Source organism: Siphateles boraxobius, unplaced genomic scaffold (genome assembly GCF_051911475.1).
Source record: "Siphateles boraxobius isolate OS27281-9 unplaced genomic scaffold, OSU_SipBor_1 42, whole genome shotgun sequence".
NCBI lineage: Eukaryota > Metazoa > Chordata > Actinopteri > Cypriniformes > Leuciscidae > Siphateles > Siphateles boraxobius.
In genome coordinates, this window is record NW_027509053.1 from 160,634 (window position 1) to 185,457 (window position 24,824).

General features: G+C 42.2%; 17 non-coding genes across 17 annotated transcripts; all 17 read right to left on the reverse strand.

Moving 5' to 3' along the window:
• Positions 1 to 13,275: 13,275 nt before the first annotated feature.
• On the reverse strand, positions 13,276 to 13,348 carry trnav-uac (transfer RNA valine (anticodon UAC)). The gene has a single exon. It is a non-coding gene; the product is annotated as a tRNA-Val (tRNA).
• A 137-nt stretch (positions 13,349 to 13,485) lies between these two features.
• Positions 13,486 to 13,558, reverse strand: trnav-uac (transfer RNA valine (anticodon UAC)). Its single transcript has one exon. It is a non-coding gene; the product is annotated as a tRNA-Val (tRNA).
• A 460-nt stretch (positions 13,559 to 14,018) lies between these two features.
• On the reverse strand, positions 14,019 to 14,091 carry trnav-aac (transfer RNA valine (anticodon AAC)). The gene has a single exon. It is a non-coding gene; the product is annotated as a tRNA-Val (tRNA).
• A 435-nt stretch (positions 14,092 to 14,526) lies between these two features.
• On the reverse strand, positions 14,527 to 14,599 carry trnav-uac (transfer RNA valine (anticodon UAC)). The gene has a single exon. It is a non-coding gene; the product is annotated as a tRNA-Val (tRNA).
• Positions 14,600 to 14,736: 137 nt separating this feature from the next.
• On the reverse strand, positions 14,737 to 14,809 carry trnav-uac (transfer RNA valine (anticodon UAC)). Its single transcript has one exon. It is a non-coding gene; the product is annotated as a tRNA-Val (tRNA).
• Positions 14,810 to 14,936: 127 nt separating this feature from the next.
• On the reverse strand, positions 14,937 to 15,009 carry trnav-uac (transfer RNA valine (anticodon UAC)). Its single transcript has one exon. It is a non-coding gene; the product is annotated as a tRNA-Val (tRNA).
• Positions 15,010 to 15,679: 670 nt separating this feature from the next.
• trnav-aac (transfer RNA valine (anticodon AAC)) lies at positions 15,680 to 15,752 on the reverse strand. Its single transcript has one exon. It is a non-coding gene; the product is annotated as a tRNA-Val (tRNA).
• A 1,666-nt stretch (positions 15,753 to 17,418) lies between these two features.
• Positions 17,419 to 17,491, reverse strand: trnav-uac (transfer RNA valine (anticodon UAC)). Its single transcript has one exon. It is a non-coding gene; the product is annotated as a tRNA-Val (tRNA).
• Positions 17,492 to 17,821: 330 nt separating this feature from the next.
• trnav-aac (transfer RNA valine (anticodon AAC)) lies at positions 17,822 to 17,894 on the reverse strand. Its single transcript has one exon. It is a non-coding gene; the product is annotated as a tRNA-Val (tRNA).
• A 213-nt stretch (positions 17,895 to 18,107) lies between these two features.
• On the reverse strand, positions 18,108 to 18,180 carry trnav-uac (transfer RNA valine (anticodon UAC)). The gene has a single exon. It is a non-coding gene; the product is annotated as a tRNA-Val (tRNA).
• Positions 18,181 to 18,317: 137 nt separating this feature from the next.
• On the reverse strand, positions 18,318 to 18,390 carry trnav-uac (transfer RNA valine (anticodon UAC)). The gene has a single exon. It is a non-coding gene; the product is annotated as a tRNA-Val (tRNA).
• A 2,598-nt stretch (positions 18,391 to 20,988) lies between these two features.
• trnav-aac (transfer RNA valine (anticodon AAC)) lies at positions 20,989 to 21,061 on the reverse strand. The gene has a single exon. It is a non-coding gene; the product is annotated as a tRNA-Val (tRNA).
• Positions 21,062 to 21,274: 213 nt separating this feature from the next.
• trnav-uac (transfer RNA valine (anticodon UAC)) lies at positions 21,275 to 21,347 on the reverse strand. Its single transcript has one exon. It is a non-coding gene; the product is annotated as a tRNA-Val (tRNA).
• A 137-nt stretch (positions 21,348 to 21,484) lies between these two features.
• trnav-uac (transfer RNA valine (anticodon UAC)) lies at positions 21,485 to 21,557 on the reverse strand. Its single transcript has one exon. It is a non-coding gene; the product is annotated as a tRNA-Val (tRNA).
• Positions 21,558 to 24,155: 2,598 nt separating this feature from the next.
• trnav-aac (transfer RNA valine (anticodon AAC)) lies at positions 24,156 to 24,228 on the reverse strand. Its single transcript has one exon. It is a non-coding gene; the product is annotated as a tRNA-Val (tRNA).
• Positions 24,229 to 24,441: 213 nt separating this feature from the next.
• trnav-uac (transfer RNA valine (anticodon UAC)) lies at positions 24,442 to 24,514 on the reverse strand. The gene has a single exon. It is a non-coding gene; the product is annotated as a tRNA-Val (tRNA).
• Positions 24,515 to 24,651: 137 nt separating this feature from the next.
• trnav-uac (transfer RNA valine (anticodon UAC)) lies at positions 24,652 to 24,724 on the reverse strand. The gene has a single exon. It is a non-coding gene; the product is annotated as a tRNA-Val (tRNA).
• Positions 24,725 to 24,824: the final 100 nt, after the last annotated feature.

Genomic DNA, 24,824 nt, shown 5'->3' on the forward strand with positions numbered 1-24,824 from the left:
AAAAAAAGCGGAGCAAGCGGTACCCACACTTCAAAGAGAGAGCAATTTCATCTGTTCCTGGGTCCCAAGAGGGCCAGTCTGGCGGGTGTGACCCTGTATAGCCTTACACCCCTCAGCTCCCCCTTGGTCGCCAGCAGGCAGCTTGGTGCGTTCGAGGACCCGGTCATCCGCCTTCTCACGCGCCCCCTGCCGCTTGTGGAGACAGGTAAGTGTTGCACAGCACACTAACACCACTCTCTCTACTTTGCTGCCCCACCTCAGGCTCGGCTACCCCGCTCAAGTCAGTGATAGTCATCACATTAGGTGTTGAGCAGACGTGCTCCTGAAAATTCAGTGATATTCATCACACCGAGTGTTGAGCAGTGCTCCTGGCTTGTGCGTGCTTATCTTATCCTGCTGGCGAAGGATTTGATATAGCCGCTCCTCCAGCCGGTACGAAGGCCAGTTGTAAACTCGTTCTTCGTGCTACTAGGTGGTGGGTCGTGACCATCTTGGCCCAAGATTGGTCTGCAGCTTTGACCTGAAAGACATGTGCTTCAGATCTCTACCTCCCGCACCGCAGGCCATCCTGTGTGTTGCGTCTAAGGGTGGAGTATCAGTACAGTGTCCTTCCCCTCGAGTGCTCCAGAGCCCGTTGGGTCTTCAGGTCAACTGGAAGAGAGTAATCTCGCCCACGGGCTGAGTATCTCTTTTCTAGTTTTGGAGAGGTACTCGGTCCAACAGGTCTCTCCAATGAGAATGTGTTCAGCTGGTGTTGAAGTGAGAAAGGGTCCCACTGAAAGAACTTTCAGAGGCTCCTGGGGTATATGGTAGTCGCAGCCTTTGGCTCCCTCCATATGTGACCGCTTCAGCGCTAGCTTCACGATCGAGTCCCGAGGTGACCGTGGCAGAGCAGCTCACCCTGTGTGACTATAGTTCATCCCGGTCTGCTGCCAAACCCTCTTCAACAGAGCGGCCATGTACAAAGGGCGTGTTTTAACGGGGGCCTGGGCGACCCCCGACTACACGGGCATTCGTGCCTCGAGTTGTTAGACATTGCGACCGTTGCGCAAGCTTCCCCTGCATGTCACAAACTCACCCGTCACCTCCTCCTTGGAGTCAGACGCTTCTGAGGGCGCCTTATTCCACTCCTCCCGCTTACTCAATCGTGCCGCCATCGAGCCTCACGACAGTTATAGCCAGGGCAAGTGGAGATTCCATCCCCTGGGTCCGGCTGGGTCATGACCATTCCGGGGCCGCTCAGTTGCCCCCCCGGTTTTATTTTTCCGCCAGTGTTTGGGTAAACCGAGCGGACTACCCTTGGACAAACACTGGGACTCAGCGGCCCCAGGGGCCCGCAGAAATGCGTTTAACCCCAGTGAGCCTTCTAAAAGTGACTGCGACTCATGGTCGCCTTGCGCCTGCAAGTCAGTGAAATCATCACTCTTCATGTTGAGCAGATTTGCTCCTGAAACTCAGTGAAGTTCATCGCACTCTGGTGTTGAGCAGCAATGCTCCTGTAGCTCAGTGAGTCCATCACAGGTAGCTCAGTGAATTCATCACACGCAGTGCTGAGCAGAAATGCTCCTGGTGCTCAGTGAAGTTCCTCGCACTCAAGTGTTGAGCAGAAATGCTCCTGAAGCTCAGTGAGTTTATCACACTCAGGTGTTGAGCAGTAATGCTCCTGAAGCTCAGTGAACTTGTCACACTCAAGTGCTGAGCAGAAATGCTCCTGTCGCTCAGTGAGGTTCTTCGTACTCAAGTGTTGAGCAGAAATGCTCCTGAAGCTCGGTGAGTTTATCACACTCAGGTGTTGAGCAGGAATGCTCCTGAAGCTCAGTGAACTTGTCACACCCAAGTGCTGAGCAGAAAATGCTCCTGAAGCCCAGTGATCTTCACATGTTGTGTTGAGCAATGCTCCTGTCTTTTGCGCCCGTCACTTGCACCTACGTGCCATGTCAGGAGAGGAACAGGTCTTCATAGTTGCCCCTCATTGGCCCAACTAGACCTGGTTCCCTTCAACAGCCTTCCTGACTTCCCCTGGATTCGGGGACGGGGCACGATGGCACACGCGTTCTTCCCCCGGAGATTCCGGGCGGTCTTACATCCGAACGCGGAGGTTCAGGTGGCTATCACAAGAACATGTGTTAGTTACCATCACTTCTGCGAGCACCCCCTAGAATTGGGTAGCGTGCTTACGCCTTTAGAAGTGGAACCTAGTCGTTGAGTGCGTCTTCTCCCCTGAGGAGATCCTGAAAGCTTTCGATCACTTCAGTGCTCTCTTTCCTGCAAAATGGGTTGCAGTAGGCTGTTTTCCTAAATCACCCTCAAAATGATGTTGCCTCGGTGTTTAAACGACGCTCATCGTGTTGCAGAAGTATGCAGAAGCACGTTCTGATCGTCAGGTTCCTGAGAAGCAAGGTCTTGTAAATCCTTGTGTCCCTCTTTATCCTCTTGGGCCTTGTCCCTGGTGCGACTGCACTGCAGAGACCGCCCCTGAGCCACTGCGGGTAGTGAGTTAAAAATTCTGTTATATCAGTTCTCCTGCTCGCGTGGTCTCTACTAGAGGGTAGGGACTTGCTCGCTTTCGGTCAACGTATTGTGCCTGGAGTCTGGGCCGGCTAACTCTCACAAGCTGAGACCCCGGCTCGGATTGTGCCCAAGGTTCCTACCTCTCCCGTAATAGGAGCAGGTGGTGAGCCTGCAAGCGCTGCCCTGGAGGAGGCAGATCCAGCCCTGGCTTCTCTGTCCGATTCGCTTGGACGTGTACAGAATGCAAGTCATAGACCTCAGACCAGCTCTTCAAATATCTGTTGGAATTCAGCAGAGAGGGAAGGCTGTTTCCATGCAAAGTTGCACTTAGTGCTTGCCTTCATTTCGGCAAAGATCCGAGATGCAACATGTCCACTTAGGTGTTGAGCTCCTCTATGATGAGTGTAAAGTGCTCCGCCTGGGCGTTGACGATATACTTTGCTAAACAGATTCTAGAGTTGGGGGCTGGACGACACCTAGTTGAACCGCTGCTTCCCGTGGGCTCCCTTCTCATGAAGCCAGTTTCACCGTGAGCCCGGTTCAAGTGTCGGCTTGCTGCGCCATTCCCCTCCTATGGACTGGATACGTGCGCCTTTCTACTCCAGTTGAGTTCCCTTAAAATTGAACCCTGTTGAGTTCCTCCACACCCCTCCGACGTCGGACGTGCGGAACGTCTGGTGTTAGGCCTACCACTCGTAAGCAGTGTGGAACCTGTGTTAGGCTGGGTCCATATGTTGCGGTCCCTTCGGTGACCCCATATGTGTATTCTTCCACGATACGGCTCCCTGCGGTGAGCCCGTGTCTTCCCTCGGCAGAGTCTCTCTGCCGTCACTGTCCGGTGTGTCTCCCCCCGTCTTAGGCTGGAGCCACCCCAGTGACATTCCATATGTTAGACTGCCCGGTTTCCGCCCAGTTCATATGTGTATTCTCCACATTTCCTCCCTCGGGTTGGATGTGGCTTCCGCAGCGTCCCTTCCTTCCAACGTACGGGGAACGCTTTCCCAGTGGTCCTGTAGGAACAGCAGTGACTTCCCTGGCCTAAGCCCTGTCCTTCCCCGCCTTAAGTTTGCGGGGGCATCAGGAGGCTTTGGTTTAGGCACTGGAAGGTGGCAGCGTTAGTGGCGTGTTCAATGGTTGATCCCATTTCAGTCGCGTCGACTACGTCCGACGTTATCGACTGAAAGGGAACGTCCTGGTTGCGTATGCAACCCACCGTTCCCTGAAGGAGGGAACGGAGGACGTAGTCCCCTTGCCACTACCGCTGGACCACCGCTGACCCCGGGTTACTCTCGGCTCCTCAGCGAAAAGCAACTAGTGCGTGCATCCACTTCCGTATTTATACCCGCGCCGCGGGGGCGGAGTGTGTGATGCGAATCACGCACGCCAATTACATTGGCTCGTTCAATAGTACTCGAAGATGATAGGCTCCCTAGCGTGATCCCATTTCAGTCGCGTCGACTACGTCCTCCGTTCCCTCCTTCAGGGAACGGTGGGTTGCATACGCAACCAGGACGTTCTTCATATAGGCTAGGCCTATTATATAGGCTACCTTGTTATATAAAAAACATTAAGAAAGGTTTTAATAATTATTAAAACATTTCTTAATGTTTTTTTATTGAATGAAACGTTTTTCATTATCTTAGAAAAACATTAAGAGAAGGTTTATATAATGGGAGAATTGAACGTTTGAATAACGTTCTTATAACCAAACAAGAACGTTAATACAACGTTTATATAAAGGGAGAATTGAACGTTCTAACGTTATTATAACCAGGAAATAACATTAATATGTTAATGTTCCCGTTTACATAACGGGAGAATTGAACTTTCTTATAACCAAGAAATAACGTTAATACAACGTCTAAAAAACTGGACTTTTTGAAATTCCCTAGAACATTCAGAAATAACGTTTTTATAACTTAATGGGAACGTTATGAAAACGTTCTTATAACCTAAAATTGTTAGCTGGGGAAGAGGAGCAATTCGCGATTGCACTGAACACGTTTTAAGTGCAGGCATATTCTCTGAGCAAGGCAGAGAGATTCACGCTCGGCACATCATATTCCGCGCGCGAGCAGAGAGATTCACGCTCGCGCATAATATTAATGTACTTTCGCGCTACAATAATGCGCTCTCGACATTTGATAGGATAATAACGCCATACTCTCTCCCTCAGGCGCTCTGCCGAGCGCGCGCTACACGGTTTGGAGCAGTCTCTTCTGTCTCGCATGCGCGCTCTTGCTTGCGCGCTCTAGATTTCGGGAGTTTGAACTAATTCGCGGGCATCAGGGAGCCGCAATCAATATGCGGGAGACTCCCGGGACTTCCGGGATGTCTGTATTTTGTCTCGAGCATCAGGTTGTGCAATCAGTTCGCTCGCAACGTAAGTGATGGATTAAAATAGCGCTACCGCAGAAATAGGTTAAATTAAAACGGTGTTTACAAAGTGAAGCATTAAATACAAAGGCAGTTAATAACAGCAGCAGTAAAATATTGTTTTTTAGTCACTGTACTCAGTGGTTTTCAGCGAATGCTTGTGCACTAATGCATAATTTCTCCTGTCCTTTACTCAAGCCTGTTAGCTTGCTGGGTAACGTTACCTCCATTCCGTTCTCTTTTTATAGCATTTGTCTACTAAGTTTTAATTGTTTTTCAAACGCGATCTACTGCGGCTCTACATTCACACAATTGTTTTCAGTCTTTCTATATTTATTTAATCAATTTATCCTTATATTATATTCTTTTATATATTATATATATAATATATATTATATTCTTTATCCTTATATTCCTTATATATAATTAATTTTAAATAAAAATTAAATGAATTATATATTTTAGATGTTTTTAGTTTGTTTTTAGTTCAGATATTCACATCTGAACAACATGTCTGTGTAAATTTGTTTTAACAAAAATTGTGTTAAAACATAATATGTTGGATATCATTTTTTTAACAATAATCATGTTTGTCAACTTGCCATCAGCAATTATCATTAAAAACAATGCAAATATTGATATTAGTAAAACTCAATGTGTGGCTTTTGCACTTTTTAAAGTACACTTTTACACATAAATACCCTGATTTACGGTTTTATTTAGTTATAATAAAAAAAATCTAATTTAATTTCTATCCGATTAATCGATTAATCGAAAAAATAATCGTCCGATTAATCGATTATCAAAATAATCGTTAGTTGCAGCCCTACAGTATATAGTTATTTTCAATGCTGTATGTAGTTCTTGTATATAATTATTGTGCGTTTGTGTGTCTGTGTGCATGCTTGCATGCTGTATATAGTTCTTTTCCATGCTGATTTTAGCTTTTGTATATAGGCCTAGTTATTTTGTGTGTCTGTGTGCATGCTGTATATAGTTATTTTCCATGCTGATTGTAGTTTTTGTATATAGTTATTTTGTGTGTCTGTGTGCATGCTGTATATAGTTCTTTTGAATTTGTGTGTGTGTGCATGCTGTATATAGTTAATTTCAATGCTATATGTAGTTCTTGTATATAGTTATTGTGCGTTTGTGTGTCTGTGTGCATGCTGTATATAGTTCTTTTCCATGCTGTATGTAGTTATTGTATATAGTTATTGTGTGTGTCTGTGTGCATGCTGTATACAGTTCTTGTGAATTTGTGTGTGTGTGTGCATGCTGTATATAGTTATTTTCCATGCTGTATGTAGTTCTAGTATATAGTTATTGTGCGTTTGTGTGTCTGGGTGCATGCTTGCATGCTGTATATAGTTCTTTTCCATGCTGTTTGTAGTTTTTGTATATAGTTAGTGTGTGTCTGTGTGCATGGGAAATCCGGAAATTACAAAGGTAAACAACAGCACGACACACGTAGATGGTGCACGTGTCAGCAACGTCTTTGTTATTAAACATTGTGAAGTGCTGTTCCAATCCCATCTATACCTATCTGAGCTCATGTGGTCTCACACACTCACTCACTTAGCACCTGAGATCAATTAAGTCTGTGAGTCTTTAGTCCTTAGTCCTCAGGGCTCACTTTGGGATTGGCCCTTCGTGTGTGTGTGCATGCTGTATATAGGAAATGGGCTCATTAAATCAACATAAGGCCTTAACTATATTAATTTTAGTCACTTACCAGGAAGCAGTATAGGGTGCCCTTTGACCTAAGTCATCATATGTTAAGCTTGAGTGTGTAATGGGTCACCTAAAAGCAGTTCTGATTGACTAGGCCAATTTCGACGTGTTAAAATCGCTTAAAATCGTTTTTTAGGGTTTCCCTATTCACAGGCCTAAAACAGGTAGTGCAACCCAAAATTTTCAATGTTAACATTCAGATTCATATTCTACACATCCAGACCTTTCAGAAAAGTATGGTTTTGTTGGGAGGTGGGGGGGGTGCACGGTAGGCCTATGTAGCTCGCCGCCTATAATTTTGTTGGCAGACCGAACATTTTATATTACTGTACAGGAAACTTCAATGGTTATTTGTTTTATTTTTGTCCTTTTCTAAGAGATTAAACCACAAACATCCCTGCAAGTGTACTGACCTGCTCAACAGAAAATCGCATACGAAATTTTTGCAAAAATCACCCACAGTTTCCGCCCAGTTTCAAACTGGGGACTTTTCGCATGTGAGGCGAACGTGATAACCACTACACTACAAACACGTCTTCATGTTGCAGACATAAATCTTTAGGTGCACGCTTATTAAAAAGCGTATAAAGGAAATGAGTGCTGCACCCACCTAGCGTGGCAAAGAGTTTAAATTTTCTGTCAGAATCCAACCACTGTTTCTGCTCGGTTTCAAACCGAGGACCTTTCGCGTGTTAGGCAAATGTGATGACCACTACACTACAGAAACCTATAGTTGAGACGGATGTGCTTTTTAGAAGATGGCTCCTTCCCATAATCTACCCTGCAAGCAGTGTGACAGTCTGTAAATTCCACAAACAACAGAACAGAGGTCATTCGGCACCCACCTAGTGTCATTCGGCATGGCAGTCTGCCTACAGCTCCTTGGTACGATGGCCTTCACCTGTCTCAAAAGTAAGGGTTTTGTAGCGAATTGCAGCATTTATATTTAAAACGCATCCACTTGTTTCCGCCCAGTTTTGAACTGAGGACCTTTCACGTGTAAAGCAAACGTGGTAACCACTACACTTCCGAAACTTGATTTGGACGTCAGTCCCACCGCTTCTAGGGTACGCTTGTTCAAAAGCGACTGAAACTATAGACTGCCCAGTGTTTTAAAAATGGCAAAAAGCTGATAATTTTGTTTGCAGACCAAACATTTTTTATTACTGTACAGGAAACCTCAACGGTCATTTGTTTTATTTTTGTCCTTTTCTAAAGAGATTAAACCACAAACATCCCTGCAAGTGTACTGACCTGCTCAACAGAAAATCGCATACGAAATTTTTGCAAAAACCATCTACTGTTTCCACCCAGTTTCGAACTTGGGACCTTTTCGCGTGTGAGGCGAACGTGATAACCTCTGCACTACGGAAACACGTCTTCAGGTGGCAGACATAAATCTTTAGGTGCACGCTTGTTAACCCTCTGGGGTCCAAAGTGTTTTTGGGGTTCTGGAGGTGTTCTGACATGCTCTAACATTTGAGCTTTTTTCAGTTATTTATAAACATGTTAATGGCAAAGGTGTAAATTCACTCTATATAGCACAAACAGGGCTACCATAATATGTTAGCAAGATGTATGTACATGTTTGTATTTTTGAGAGAATATTGTTTATGCATGGTTATTGAAAAAACTAAAACTTAAAGTCTCTGAAATAAGGCCACAAAACACATACTAAATATGTGTCCACAAGACTTTTGACTAATTGATGTTCTCGCCTAGGATTTTTGCTTCAAAATGATCTGAAAATCATCCTTCCAAATCATTCACATAAAACAATACATTGATTTAAATTTAGTAAAACACTTTTTGTTTGGAAAAGCAATATGCGAAATGGGCGTGACTCATGTATAATGGTCTGATTCACACCTGTGAAGACAAAAGACCTGCTTAATGAGCCTGCATAATGAGCTTTCCACAGGTGTGTCACTGAGCCACAAGAAAGAATACAAGGACACAAGAAAAGAAATGTGTATATATACTACAAAATTGGTTCACAGTTGGAAACATCTATAAAAAATAGTATTTTTCCACTTGTATTTTTGCTTGCAAATTGTATAATATCCAAGGTGAACATTTCTAGTAATTGTGTAGTTAATTCTCATACTGTATTTTCAGAAAGTTTTGAATATGTATCCTCTCCCCAAATTTGTCACTAATAAAACACAATACAAATAATTTGAAGAGAAGGCTTATATTGACCTTTTAAGATTTTGTTTACATCTACCTTGTAAATATATTATTTGCTATTTTATTAAAAAGGTTACAATTACAGCAACAATTAAAATAACAATATTTCAAGTGTAATATTTCTTTGTAAAAACTAAAGTGTACATTTTATCATACATATTTCAAATTTAAGGATTCATTAGTTTGAATAAAGCCTACATTGGAACAAACACTATAATAGCATCCTAGTTGATGACTTTATTTTTGACAAAACAAACATAGCCTAATATATTTAACATTTGAGCAGAAATTGGTGAACAAAAGCTTATTCAATGTGGCAGTAGTCTATAGTTTAGGCTACAGTAAACAGTTAATAATCTATTTAAAACTAGTCAACAAAATGTTGTCTTTCATATTTCTTCTGTAACATAGGCATATTGTTTGTTGTTTTTATGATAGCCTATATTAGGGCATATAAATATTAATTTGCAGTTTAATACGTTGCTAATACAAAGACATTTTAACGTTATTTCAACCTATTTCAGTCGATTTTCACTCATCTCAGTATAGCAATAGGGTTTGGTAAAAACTGTTCAGTTCATTCATTCACACACGCGATTCATATTTAAACAGTCTTTTTGCAGTTTACATACACTATGATATCGCGATTAGAACAATAATAAAAAAACTTACTTCTCAGATGGATATTTCATATTTCTTTGTAAAAACTAAATTATACATTTTATCATACATATTTCAAAGTTAAGGATTCATTAGTTTGAATAAAGCCTACATTGGAACAAACACTATAATAGCATCCTACTTGATGACTTTATTTTTGACAAAACAAACATAGCCTAATATATAACATTTGAGGAGAAATTGGTGAACAAAAGCTTATTCAATGTGGCAGTAGTCTATAGTTTACAGTAAACAGTTAATAATCTATCCAAAACTAGTCAACAAAATGTTGTCTTTCATATTTCGTCTGTAACATAGGCATATCGTTTGTTGTTTTTATGAGCCTATATTAGGGCATACATTTTAATTTGCAGTTTAATACGTTGCTAATACAAAGACATTTTAACGTTATTTCAACATATTTCAGTCGATTTTCACTCATCTCAGTATAGCAATAGGGTTTGGTAAAAACTGTTCAGTTCATTCATTCACACACAGACGCGATTCATATTTAAACAGTCTTTTTGCGGTTTACATACACTATGATATCGCGATTAGAACAATAATAATAAAGAACTTACTTATCAGATGGATCCGTTGCTCCTCGGAATGAAAAAAAAACAGCACATGTTCTGAGGTAAATGTCGCAGGATTACTCCTCACACAGCCTCGCAAGAAGAAATAGTAGGCTACATTAATCTGATGATTACATTTGTTGTGTTATCGCGTTTATGAGGGGCGTTGACACTTTGCATGTGTTGCTTCAGATCATTTGCGTTTGAATACCGCGCGCTCTCCGTGGGCGTGTCAGATTAGCAGAATAATGCAAGTACTCCTCGCTGCAGACTGTAGCGCGGTGTCGTCACGTATTCACGTCACGTTTGTACGTCACGTATGTGTTACCGCGCATGCGCGTTACGCGGTGACGTCACGAGTCTTTAAAACGCATGCGCAAATTTGACATCATATTTTTAAAGAACATAATGTATTAAAAAAAATCTAAAGTTATAATGAAAGCAGCAAAAAGGAGTACAGAGCACATCCATAGTTTTAACTATGCCTGATCCAAGGTAAACTTATATGGAATTTCAAAGTATATATTGTGTATTATCTGTGTAGTATTTTATTTAAAGTTTATTTTCACATTCTGTTGCACTTCACTGTGTAAATTACTGTAAACATTAATGGCACCTTATATTTCTTATTTTAATCATTCCTCTGTAATAGTTAATAATTGTTTATTTTTGTGCATTATAAAACATTTATTCAAATAAAGTAGTTTGAAGTTAAACCAAATACACACAGTATATTGTCAATCTCTGTATCACATATTATGCATGCCAACTCAAAAAACCAAACACACACACACACACACACACACACACACACACACACACACACACACACACACACACACACACACAACTCTGCTTGAAATTCCCCTCCTTCATTGAAAAAACAACTGAGCAATAGCCCTCAACCTCCTTATCGGAATAAAATCCACGCAGGACTCTGCTTCTGCCATCACCTACCCAGGTGGGCAGTCCTTGTATATTGCAGTGCAAGCCCTGAGTCATTGAGTACGGCACCAGGAAACCTTGCTTATATTGTCTGGAAAATGCACTCCAGTTCACAACACCTAATTTAGATAAAATGCAGAAAAAACAATATTGAATCATTTTGAAGAAAGGCATTAACATAGTACATACTCAAAGAAATTTATTTTTCAAAATATTTTAAACATATTACAGGAAGATGTTAGACAAAGATATGTTTGAGTGTTATTGGCTTTGTCTGTAAAGTACCTAAGAGACTTACTTTGTTTATGAACAACATAAACTAGTTAAAAAAAAAGTTTGTCAAGACAAACTGAAAGTTTGAAATAGTTTTAAAAGTTTGAAGTAGTTTTCAAGCAGAACGTTTTGATATAAATGGATAGACAGACAGATAGATAGGAAGAACAGACATATAGATGGATAGATTGTACAGACAGCACAGTGACAACACTGTAAAACTCCCTTGATTTTTAGACCCAGGTCTCAAACACCTTTATAAGAGTAAGGTAAATTTCTTGAATAAATTGCAGGGAACTCAATACATTAATATGCTTTCTAAATGATAAAAACAAAACAAAAAAACAAAGGAGAATCACAATTAGTTTTATTTTAGCAAAATACAAATGTTCAACTCCATTACCCTACTTTTTAATTTATTTTACCACAAATTTATTTAACATAACTTACAGTACATGCACTGCATTCCGGAATGTAACTTTTATAGTATGATCTGATAATGGGGACAACACTTATTTTGCAATGCATGCAAAAATCAACTACATGACCTCATTAATGTAAGTCTTTCTGCTCTATTTGAAGACATCTTTCAAGCCTTAATCTGTTTAAAGGCGAATTAAGACTTTTACATATCATTTTAAGACTCGCTGAAACCCTGTCATTTTTAATGCAAATTTATATCATAAAACATGTCATAACTTTTTTTTTAAATCTAAAACATTGATGCTCTATGACATCTCTTAGAATTAAAAGCCGTTAACACAAAAGCACAATTGTTAAAACAGCATAAATAAAGCTTATTGACTTACTGCCATCGAATCTCTCGCCGGAAGTGATTGAAACAAACTGCGCGCGCGTGCGTGCGCACATGCGTATTATATGACGATAGTCATACTTTGCGCATGCGTGGTAACACATACGTCACGTACATACGTGACGTAGAGACGTGACGTCACCGCGCTACAGTCTGCAGCGAGGGGTATCTCGAATAATGAGCTAAGAGAACGATAATGAGATCGGCTGACACCTCTCTCTTTTTTAATAGATTACATAAACAGAGAATATTTATTTTAGTTTTGAATTAGATATTTTAAAAGTACAAACTTAAATGATTATAAAGATATATTGCTCGTGCTTGTGTGAATAGTATTCGCTGACCTTTGTTTAAGTTTAGAGACGTGCACCAGAAAAAAATTTAACGGAGACAGAGAGGCAGAAAGCACACCCTGTTTATTTTCTTCATTTTACAAAAGCACACGGTTTTGATGTTAATGTGAGTGTACACAAAAAAAGAATACCCTCTATAGTTTATAATCATGTATTGATTTTATTTATATGACATAAAATGACGGAGTATTTTAAGTCTATGTTGCTGCTATGTGGAAAAAAAACGACCCAAGAGAGTTAAAAAGCGTATAAAGGAAATGAGCGCTACACTCACCTAGCGTGGCAAACAGTATAAATTTTCTGTCAGACCCCAACCACTGTTTCTGCTCGGTTTCAAACCGAGGACCTTTCGCGAGTTAGGCGAATGTGATGACCACTACACTACAGAAACCTATTGATGAGATGGATGTGCTTTTTAGAAGATGGCTCCTTCCCATAATCTGCCCTGCAAGCAGTGTGACAGTCTGTAAATTCCACAAACAACAGAACAGAGGTCATTCGGCATGGCAGTCTGCCTACAGCTCCTTGGTACGATGGCCTTCACCTATCTTAAAAGTAAGGGTTTTGTATCGAATTGCAGCATTTATTTTTAACATGCCTCCACCCAGTTTTGAACTGAAGACCTTTGCGTGTAAAGCGAACGTGATATCATGGCATGTGCTTTTTAGAAGATGGCTCCTTCCCATAATCTGCTCTGCAAGCAGTGTGACAGTCTGTGAATTCCACAAACAACAGAACAGAGGTCATTCGGCATGGCAGTCTGCCTACAGCTCCTGGGTACGATGGCCTTCACCTGTCTCAAAAGTAAGGGTTTTGTAGCATTTATATTTAAAATGCATCCACTTGTTTCCGCCCAGTTTTGAACTGAGGACATTTTGCGTGTAAAGCAAACGTGATAACCACTACACTACGGAAACTTGATTTGGACGGTACCCACCTAGTGTCATTCGGCATGGCAGTCTGCATACAGCTCCTTGGTACGATGGCCTTCACCTGTCTTAAAAGTAAGGGTTTTGTAGCGAATTGCAGCATTTATATTTAACATGCCTCCACTTGTTTCCACCCAATTTTGAACTGAGGACCTTTCGCGTGTAAAGCGAACGTGATAACCACTACACTACGGAAACTTGGTTTGGATCTCATTCCCACCTCTTCTAGCGTACGCTTGTTCAAAAGCGACTGAAACTATAGACTGCCCAGTGTTTTTAACATGGCAAAAAGCTGCTAATTTTGTTGGCAGACCGAACATTTTATATTACTGTACAGGAAACCTCAATGTTCATTTGTTTTATTTTTGTCCTTTTCTAAAGAGATTAAACAACAAACATCCCTTCAAGTGTACTGACCTGCTCAACAGAAAATCGCATACGAAATATTTGCAAAAATCACCCACAGTTTCCGCCCAGTTTAGAACTGGGGACTTTTCGCGTGTGAGGCGAACGTGATAACCACTACATAACAAACACGTCTTCAGGTTGCAGACATAAATCTTTAGGTGCACGCTTATTAAAAAGCATATAAAGGAAATAAGCGCTGCACCCACCTAGCGTGCCAAAGAGTTTACATTTTCTGTCAGAATCCAACCACTGTTTCTGCTCGGTTTCGAACCGAGGACCTTTCGCGTGTTAGGCGAATGTGATGACCACTACACTACAGAAACCTATTGTTGAGAGGGATGTGCTTTTTTGAAGATGGCTCCTTCGCATAATCTGCCCTGCAAGCAGTGTGAAAGTCTGTAAATTCCACAAACAACAGAACAGAGGTCATTCGGCACCCACCTAGTGTCATTCGGCATGGCAGTCTGCCTACAGCTCCTTGATACGATGGCCTTCACCTGTCTTAATAGTAAGGGTTTTGTAACGAATTGCAGCATTTATATTTAACATGCCTCCACTTGTTTCCACCCAATTTTGAACTGAGGACCTTGCGCGTGTAAAGCGAACGTGATAACCACTACACTACGGAAACTTGATTTGGACGGCACCCACCTAGTGTCTTTCGGCATGGCAGTCTGCCTACAGCTCCTTGGTACGATGGCCTTCACCTGTCTCAAAAGTAAGGGTTTTGTAGCATTTATATTTAAAATGCATCCACTTGTTTCCGCCCAGTTTTGAACTGAGGACCTTTTGCGTGTAAAGCAAACGTGATAACCACTACACTACGGAAACTTGATTTGGACGGCACCCACCTAGTGTCATTCGGCATGGCAGTCTGCCTACAGCTCCTTGGTACGATGGCCTTCACCTGTCTTAAATGTAAGGGTTTTGTAGCGAATTGCAGCATTTATATTTAACATGCCTCCACTTGTTTCCACCCAATTTTGAACTGAGGACCTTTCGCGTGTAAAGCGAACGTGATAACCACTACACTACGGAAACTTGATTTGGACGGCACCCACCTAGTGTCTTTCGGCATGGCAGTCTGCCTACAGCTCCTTGGTACGATGGCCTTCACCTGTCTCAAAAGTAAGGGTTTTGTAGCATTTATATTTAAAATGAATCCACTTGTTTCCGCCCAGTTTTGAACTGAGGACCTTTTGCGTGTAAAGCAAACGTGATAACCACTACACTACGGAAACTTGATTTGGACGGCACCCACCTAGTGTCATTCGGCATGGCAGTCTGCCTACAGCTCCTTGGTACGATGGCCTTCACCTGTCTTAAAAGTAAGGGTTTTGTAGCGAATTGCAGCATTTATATTTAACATGCCTCCACTTGTTTCCACCCAATTTTGAACTGAGGACTTTTCGCGTGTAAAGCGAACGTCATAACCACTACACTACAGAAACTTGGTTTGGATCTCATTCCCACCTCTTCTAGCGTACGCTTGTTCAAAAGCGACTGAAACTATAGACTGCCCAGTGTTTTTAACATGGCAAAAAGCTGCTAATTTCGTTGGCAGACCGAACATTTTATATTACTGTACAGGAAACCTCAATGGTCATTTGTTTTATTTTTGTCCTTTTCTAAAGAGATTAAACAACAAACATCCCTGCAAGTGCACTGACCTGCTCAACAGAAAATCGCATACGAAATTTTTGCAAAAATCACCCACAGTTTCCGCCCAGTTTCGAACTGGGGACTTTTCGCGTGTGAGGCGAACGTGATAACCACTACATAACAAACACGTCTTCAGGTTGCAGACATAAATCTTTAGGTGCACGCTTATTAAAAAGCATATAAAGGAAATAAGCGCTGCACCCACCTAGCGTGCCAAAGGGTTTACATTTTCTGTCAGAATCCAACCACTGTTTCTGCTCGGTTTCGAACCGAGGACCTTTCGCGTGTTAGGCGAATGTGATGACCACTACACTACAGAAACCTATTGTTGAGAGGGATGTGCTTTTTAGAAGATGGCTCCTTCCCATAATCTGCCCTGCAAGCAGTGTGACAGTCTGTAAATTCCACAAACAACAGAACAGAGGTCATTCGGCACCCACCTAGTGGGTGCTTCTCATTTCTTATTTGTGCATCCTCGTTTCCTTTCCTCGCTTCCTTTCCTAGCGTCTCAGCTCCACCCCCTGTAGGTTTTGAGGGAAGGACGCAAGGAAAGAAAATGAGGACGGAGGAATCGAATGAAAGCTTTTTTTATTCATTGGAATACTTGATCACTCGCGCGTCACTTCATAGCGTCATCAGCAGCGCTCAAAGGATCTGCCCTTATGTTGTTGAAGTTTGTTTATTTAAGAAATTCATAATAAATGATAATAAAGCAAGATACCCTGTTGAAATATGTGTAATGTGTGGTTTATATAAACTGCAAAGGTAAAGTATACATTAAAACAGATTGTGATCGATGTGAAGGGGGAGGAGAATGTATACGCGCGTCACGTTTAGTCGATAAATCTCTTCCGCATAGGATACACCTGTGTATCCTCGCTCATGACTCCTCTGGAAGCCTCCTCACTCCTCGATCCTCGCCTCCTCGCCGTGCAATTAGAGAATTGAGATGTCCTTCAAGATGGCTGCGCTCGATCGGTTTCCGGGTCATAGGATGGAGGACAGAGGAACGAGGAGACGAGGAGGGATATTGCGAAGCACCCAGTGTCATTCAGCATGGCAGTCTGCCTACAGCTCCTTGATACGATGGCCTTCACCTGTCTTAAAAGTAAGGGTTTTGTAGCGAATTGCAGCATTTATATTTAACATGCCTCCACTTGTTTCCACCCAATTTTGAACTGAGGACCTTTCGCGTGTAAAGCGAACGTTATAACCACTACACTACGGAAACTTGGTCTGGATCTCATTCCCACCTCTTCTAGCGTACGCTTGTTCAAAAGCGACTGAAACTATAGACTGCCCAGTGTTTTTAACATGGCAAAAAGCTGCTAATTTTGTTGGCAGACCGAACATTTTATATTACTGTACAGGAAACCTCAATGGTCATTTGTTTTATTTTTGTCCTTTTCTAAAGAGATTAAACAACAAACATCCCTGCAAGTGTACTGACCTGCTCAACAGAAAATCGCATACGAAATTTTTGCAAAAATCACCCACAGTTTCCGCCCAGTTTCAAACTGGGGACTTTTCGCGTGGGAGGCAAACGTGATAACCACTACACTACAAACACGTCTTCAGGTTGCAGACCTAAATCTTTAGGCGCACGCTTATTAAAAAGCATATAAAGGAAATGAGCGCTGCACCCACCTAGTGTGGCAAAGAGTTTACATTTTCTGTCAGAATCAAACCACTGTTTCTGCTCGGTTTCGAACAGAGGACCTTTCGCGTGTTAGGCGAATGTGATGACCACTAAACTACAGAAACCTATTTGTGCTTTTTAGAAGATGGCTCGTTCCCATAATCTGCCCTGCAAGCAGTGTGACAGTCTGTAAATTCCACAAACAACAGAACAGAGGTCATTCGGCACCCACCTAGTGTCATTCGGCATGGCAGTCTGCCTACAGCTCCTTGTTACGATGGCCTTCACCTGTCTTAAAAGTAAGGGTTTTGAAGTGAATTGCAGCATTTATATTTAACATGCATCCACTTGTTTCCACCCAATTTTGAACTGAGGACCTTTCGCTTGTAAAGCGAACGTGATAACCACTACACTACGGAAACTTGGTTTGGATCTCATTCCCACCTCTTCTAGCGCACGCTTGTTCAAAAGCGACTGAAACTATAGACTGCCCAGTGTTTTTAACATGGCAAAAAGCTGCTAATTTTGTTGGCAGACCGAACATTTTATATTACTTCACAGGAAACCTCAATGGTCATTTGTTTTATTTTTGTCCTTTTCTAAAGAGATTAAACCACAAACATCCCTGCAAGTGTACTGACCTGCTCAACAGAAAATCGCATACGAAATTTTTGCAAAAAACACTCACAGTTTCAGAACTTTTTTTTTTTTCAGAACAGAACAGTTAAAAATTTCTGTCAGAATCCAACCACTGTTTCTGCTCGGTTTCGAACCGAGGTCCTTTCGCGTGTTAGGCGAACGTGATGACCACTACACTACAGAAACCTATTGATGAGGTGCATGTGATTTTTAGAAGACGGCTCCTTCCCATAATCTGCTCTGCAAGCAGTGTGACAGTCTGTGAATTCCACAAACAACAGAACAGAGGTCATTCGGCATGGCAGTCTGCCTACAGCTCCTTGGTACGATGGCCTTCACCTGTCTCAAAAGTAAGGGTTTTGTAGCGAATTGGAGCATTAAATTTAAAATGCCTCCACTTGTTTCCGCCCAGTATTGAACTGAGGACCTTTCGCGTGTAAAGCGAACGTGATAACCACTACACTACGGAAACTTGATTTGGACGGTACCCACCTAGTGTCATTCGGCATGGCAGTCTGCCTACAGCTCCTTGGTACGATGGCCTTCACCTGTCTTAAAAGTAAGGGTTTTGTAGCGAATTGCAGCATTTATATTTAACATGCCTCCACTTGTTTCCACCCAATTTTGAACTGAGGACCTTTCGCGTGTAAAGCGAACGTGATAACCACTACACTACGGAAACTTGGTTTGGATCTCATTCCCACCTCTTCTAGCGTACGCTTGTTCAAAAGCGACTGAAACTATAGACTGCCCAGTGTTTTTAACATGGCAAAAAGCTGCTAATTTTGTTGGCCGAACATTTTATATTACTGTACAGGAAACCTCAATGGTCATTTGTTTTATTTTTGTCCTTTTCTAAAGAGATTAAACAACAAACATCCCTGCAAGTGTACTGACCTGCTCAACAGAAAATCGCATACGAAATTTTTGCAAAAATCACCCACAGTTTCCGCCCAGTTTCAAAATGGGGACTTTTCGCGTGTGAGGCGAACGTGATAACCACTACACTACAAACACGTCTTCAGGTTGCAGACATAAATCTTTAGGTGCACGCTTATTAAAAAGCATATAAAGGAAATGAGCGCTGCACCCACCTAGCGTGCCAAAGAGTTTGCATTTTCTGTCAGAATCCAACCACTGTTTCTGCTCGGTTTCGAACCGAGGACCTTTCTCGTGTTAGGCGAATGTGATGACCACTACACTACAGAAACCTATTGTTGAGAGGGATGTGCTTTTTAGAAGATGGCTCCTTCCCATAATCTGCCCTGCAAGCAGTGTGACAGTCTGTAAATTCCAAAAACAACAGAACAGAGGTCATTCGGCACCCACCTAGTGGGTGCTTCTCATTTCTTATTTGTGCATCCTCGTTTCCTTTCCTCGCTTCCTTTCCTAGCGTCTCAGCTCCACCCCCTGTAGGTTTTGAGGGAAGGACGCAAGGAAAGAAAATGAGGACGGAGGAATCGAATGAAAGCTTTTTTTATTCATTGGAATACTTGATCACTCGCGCGTCAATTCATAGCGTCATCAGCAGCGCTCAAAGGATCTGCCCTTATGTTGTTGAAGTTTGTTTATTTAAGAAATTCATAATAAATGATAATAAAGCAAGATACCCTGTTGAAATATGTGTAATGTGTGGTTTATATAAACTGCAAAGGTAAAGTATACATTAAAACAGATTGTGATCGATGTGAAGGGGGAGGAGAATGTATACGCGCGTCACGTTTAGTCGATAAATCTCTTCCGCATAGGATACACCTGTGTATCCTCGCTCATGACTCCTCTGGAAGCCTCCTCACTCCTCGATCCTCGCCTCCTCGCGGTGCAATTAGAGAATTGAGATGTCCTTCAAGATGGCTGCGCTCGATCGGTTTCCGGGTCATAGGATGGAGGACAGAGGAACGAGGAGACGAGGAGGGATATTGCGAAGCACCCAGTGTCATTCGGCATGGCAGTCTGCCTACGGCTCCTTGATACGATGGCCTTCACCTGTCTTAAAAGTAAGGGTTTTGTAGCGAATTGCAGCATTTATATTTAACATGCCTCCACTTGTTTCCACCCAATTTTGAACTGAGGACCTTTCGCGTGTAAAGCGAACGTTATAACCACTACACTACGGAAACTTGGTCTGGATCTCATTCCCACCTCTTCTAGCGTACGCTTGTTCAAAAGCGACTGAAACTATAGACTGCCCAGTGTTTTTAACATGGCAAAAAGCTGCTAATTTTGTTGGCAGACCGAACATTTTATATTACTGTACAGGAAACCTCAATGGTCATTTGTTTTATTTTTGTCCTTTTCTAAAGAGATTAAACAACAAACATCCCTGCAAGTGTACTGACCTGCTCAACAGAAAATCGCATACGAAATTTTTGCAAAAATCACCCACAGTTTCCGCCCAGTTTCAAACTGGGGACTTTTCGCGTGGGAGGCAAACGTGATAACCACTACACTACAAACACGTCTTCAGGTTGCAGACCTAAATCTTTAGGCGCACGCTTATTAAAAAGCATATAAAGGAAATGAGCGCTGCACCCACCTAGTGTGGCAAAGAGTTTACATTTTCTGTCAGAATCAAACCACTGTTTCTGCTCGGTTTCGAACAGAGGACCTTTCGCGTGTTAGGCGAATGTGATGACCACTAAACTACAGAAACCTATTTGTGCTTTTTAGAAGATGGCTCGTTCCCATAATCTGCCCTGCAAGCAGTGTGACAGTCTGTAAATTCCACAAACAACAGAACAGAGGACATTCGGCACCCACCTAGTGTCATTCGGCATGGCAGTCTGCCTACAGCTCCTTGTTACGATGGCCTTCACCTGTCTTAAAAGTAAGGGTTTTGAAGTGAATTGCAGCATTTATATTTAACATGCCTCCACTTGTTTCCAGCCAATTTTGAACTGAGGACCTTTCGCTTGTAAAGCGAACGTGATAACCACTACACTACGGAAACTTGGTTTGGATCTCATTCCCACCTCTTCTAGCGCACGCTTGTTCAAAAGCGACTGAAACTATAGACTGCCCAGTGTTTTTAACATGGCAAAAAGCTGCTAATTTTGTTGGCAGACCGAACATTTTATATTACTTCACAGGAAACCTCAATGGTCATTTGTTTTATTTTTGTCCTTTTCTAAAGAGATTAAACCACAAACATCCCTGCAAGTGTACTGACCTGCTCAACAGAAAATCGCATACGAAATTTTTGCAAAAAACACTCACAGTTTCAGAACTTTTTTTTTTTTCAGAACAGAACAGTTAAAAATTTCTGTCAGAATCCAACCACTGTTTCTGCTCGGTTTCGAACCGAGGTCCTTTCGCGTGTTAGGCGAACGTGATGACCACTACACTACAGAAACCTATTGATGAGGTGCATGTGATTTTTAGAAGACGGCTCCTTCCCATAATCTGCTCTGCAAGCAGTGTGACAGTCTGTGAATTCCACAAACAACAGAACAGAGGTCATTCGGCATGGCAGTCTGCCTACAGCTCCTTGGTACGATGGCCTTCACCTGTCTCAAAAGTAAGGGTTTTGTAGCGAATTGGAGCATTAAATTTAAAATGCCTCCACTTGTTTCCGCCCAGTATTGAACTGAGGACCTTTCGCGTGTAAAGCGAACGTGATAACCACTACACTACGGAAACTTGATTTGGACGGTACCCACCTAGTGTCATTCGGCATGGCAGTCTGCCTACAGCTCCTTGGTACGATGGCCTTCACCTGTCTTAAAAGTAAGGGTTTTGTAGCGAATTGCAGCATTTATATTTAACATGCCTCCACTTGTTTCCACCCAATTTTGAACTGAGGACCTTTCGCGTGTAAAGCGAACGTGATAACCACTACACTACGGAAACTTGGTTTGGATCTCATTCCCACCTCTTCTAGCGTACGCTTGTTCAAAAGCGACTGAAACTATAGACTGCCCAGTGTTTTTAACATGGCAAAAAGCTGCTAATTTTGTTGGCCGAACATTTTATATTACTGTACAGGAAACCTCAATGGTCATTTGTTTTATTTTTGTCCTTTTCTAAAGAGATTAAACAACAAACATCCCTGCAAGTGTACTGACCTGCTCAACAGAAAATCGCATACGAAATTTTTGCAAAAATCACCCACAGTTTCCGCCCAGTTTCAAAATGGGGACTTTTCGCGTGTGAGGCGAACGTGATAACCACTACACTACAAACACGTCTTCAGGTTGCAGACATAAATCTTTAGGTGCACGCTTATTAAAAAGCATATAAAGGAAATGAGCGCTGCACCCACCTAGCGTGCCAAAGAGTTTGCATTTTCTGTCAGAATCCAACCACTGTTTCTGCTCGGTTTCGAACCGAGGACCTTTCTCGTGTTAGGCGAATGTGATGACCACTACACTACAGAAACCTATTGTTGAGAGGGATGTGCTTTTTAGAAGATGGCTCCTTCCCATAATCTGCCCTGCAAGCAGTGTGACAGTCTGTAAATTCCAAAAACAACAGAACAGAGGTCATTCGGCACCCACCTAGTGGGTGCTTCTCATTTCTTATTTGTGCATCCTCGTTTCCTTTCCTCGCTTCCTTTCCTAGCGTCTCAGCTCCACCCCCTGTAGGTTTTGAGGGAAGGACGCAAGGAAAGAAAATGAGGACGGAGGAATCGAATGAAAGCTTTTTTTATTCATTGGAATACTTGATCACTCGCGCGTCAATTCATAGCGTCATCAGCAGCGCTCAAAGGATCTGCCCTTATGTTGTTGAAGTTTGTTTATTTAAGAAATTCATAATAAATGATAATAAAGCAAGATACCCTGTTGAAATATGTGTAATGTGTGGTTTATATAAACTGCAAAGGTAAAGTATACATTAAAACAGATTGTGATCGATGTGAAGGGGGAGGAGAATGTATACGCGCGTCACGTTTAGTCGATAAATCTCTTCCGCATAGGATACACCTGTGTATCCTCGCTCATGACTCCTCTGGAAGCCTCCTCACTCCTCGATCCTCGCCTCCTCGCGGTGCAATTAGAGAATTGAGATGTCCTTCAAGATGGCTGCGCTCGATCGGTTTCCGGGTCATAGGATGGAGGACAGAGGAACGAGGAGACGAGGAGGGATATTGCGAAGCACCCAGTGTCATTCGGCATGGCAGTCTGCCTACGGCTCCTTGATACGATGGCCTTCACCTGTCTTAAAAGTAAGGGTTTTGTAGCGAATTGCAGCATTTATATTTAACATGCCTCCACTTGTTTCCACCCAATTTTGAACTGAGGACCTTTCGCGTGTAAAGCGAACGTTATAACCACTACACTACGGAAACTTGGTCTGGATCTCATTCCCACCTCTTCTAGCGTACGCTTGTTCAAAAGCGACTGAAACTATAGACTGCCCAGTGTTTTTAACATGGCAAAAAGCTGCTAATTTTGTTGGCAGACCGAACATTTTATATTACTGTACAGGAAACCTCAATGGTCATTTGTTTTATTTTTGTCCTTTTCTAAAGAGATTAAACAACAAACATCCCTGCAAGTGTACTGACCTGCTCAACAGAAAATCGCATACGAAATTTTTGCAAAAATCACCCACAGTTTCCGCCCAGTTTCAAACTGGGGACTTTTCGCGTGGGAGGCAAACGTGATAACCACTACACTACAAACACGTCTTCAGGTTGCAGACCTAAATCTTTAGGCGCACGCTTATTAAAAAGCATATAAAGGAAATGAGCGCTGCACCCACCTAGTGTGGCAAAGAGTTTACATTTTCTGTCAGAATCAAACCACTGTTTCTGCTCGGTTTCGAACAGAGGACCTTTCGCGTGTTAGGCGAATGTGATGACCACTAAACTACAGAAACCTATTTGTGCTTTTTAGAAGATGGCTCGTTCCCATAATCTGCCCTGCAAGCAGTGTGACAGTCTGTAAATTCCACAAACAACAGAACAGAGGTCATTCGGCACCCACCTAGTGTCATTCGGCATGGCAGTCTGCCTACAGCTCCTTGTTACGATGGCCTTCACCTGTCTTAAAAGTAAGGGTTTTGAAGTGAATTGCAGCATTTATATTTAACATGCCTCCACTTGTTTCCAGCCAATTTTGAACTGAGGACCTTACGCTTGTAAAGCGAACGTGATAACCACTACACTACGGAAACTTGGTTTGGATCTCATTCCCACCTCTTCTAGCGCACGCTTGTTCAAAAGCGACTGAAACTATAGACTGCCCAGTGTTTTTAACATGGCAAAAAGCTGCTAATTTTGTTGGCAGACCGAACATTTTATATTACTTCACAGGAAACCTCAATGGTCATTTGTTTTATTTTTGTCCTTTTCTAAAGAGATTAAACCACAAACATCCCTGCAAGTGTACTGACCTGCTCAACAGAAAATCGCATACGAAATTTTTGCAAAAAACACTCACAGTTTCAGAACTTTTTTTTTTTTCAGAACAGAACAGTTAAAAATTTCTGTCAGAATCCAACCACTGTTTCTGCTCGGTTTCGAACCGAGGTCCTTTCGCGTGTTAGGCGAACGTGATGACCACTACACTACAGAAACCTATTGATGAGGTGCATGTGATTTTTAGAAGACGGCTCCTTCCCATAATCTGCTCTGCAAGCAGTGTGACAGTCTGTGAATTCCACAAACAACAGAACAGAGGTCATTCGGCATGGCAGTCTGCCTACAGCTCCTTGGTACGATGGCCTTCACCTGTCTCAAAAGTAAGGGTTTTGTAGCGAATTGGAGCATTAAATTTAAAATGCCTCCACTTGTTTCCGCCCAGTATTGAACTGAGGACCTTTCGCGTGTAAAGCGAACGTGATAACCACTACACTACGGAAACTTGATTTGGACGGTACCCACCTAGTGTCATTCGGCATGGCAGTCTGCCTACAGCTCCTTGGTACGATGGCCTTCACCTGTCTTAAAAGTAAGGGTTTTGTAGCGAATTGCAGCATTTATATTTAACATGCCTCCACTTGTTTCCACCCAATTTTGAACTGAGGACCTTTCGCGTGTAAAGCGAACGTGATAACCACTACACTACGGAAACTTGGTTTGGATCTCATTCCCACCTCTTCTAGCGTACGCTTGTTCAAAAGCGACTGAAACTATAGACTGCCCAGTGTTTTTAACATGGCAAAAAGCTGCTA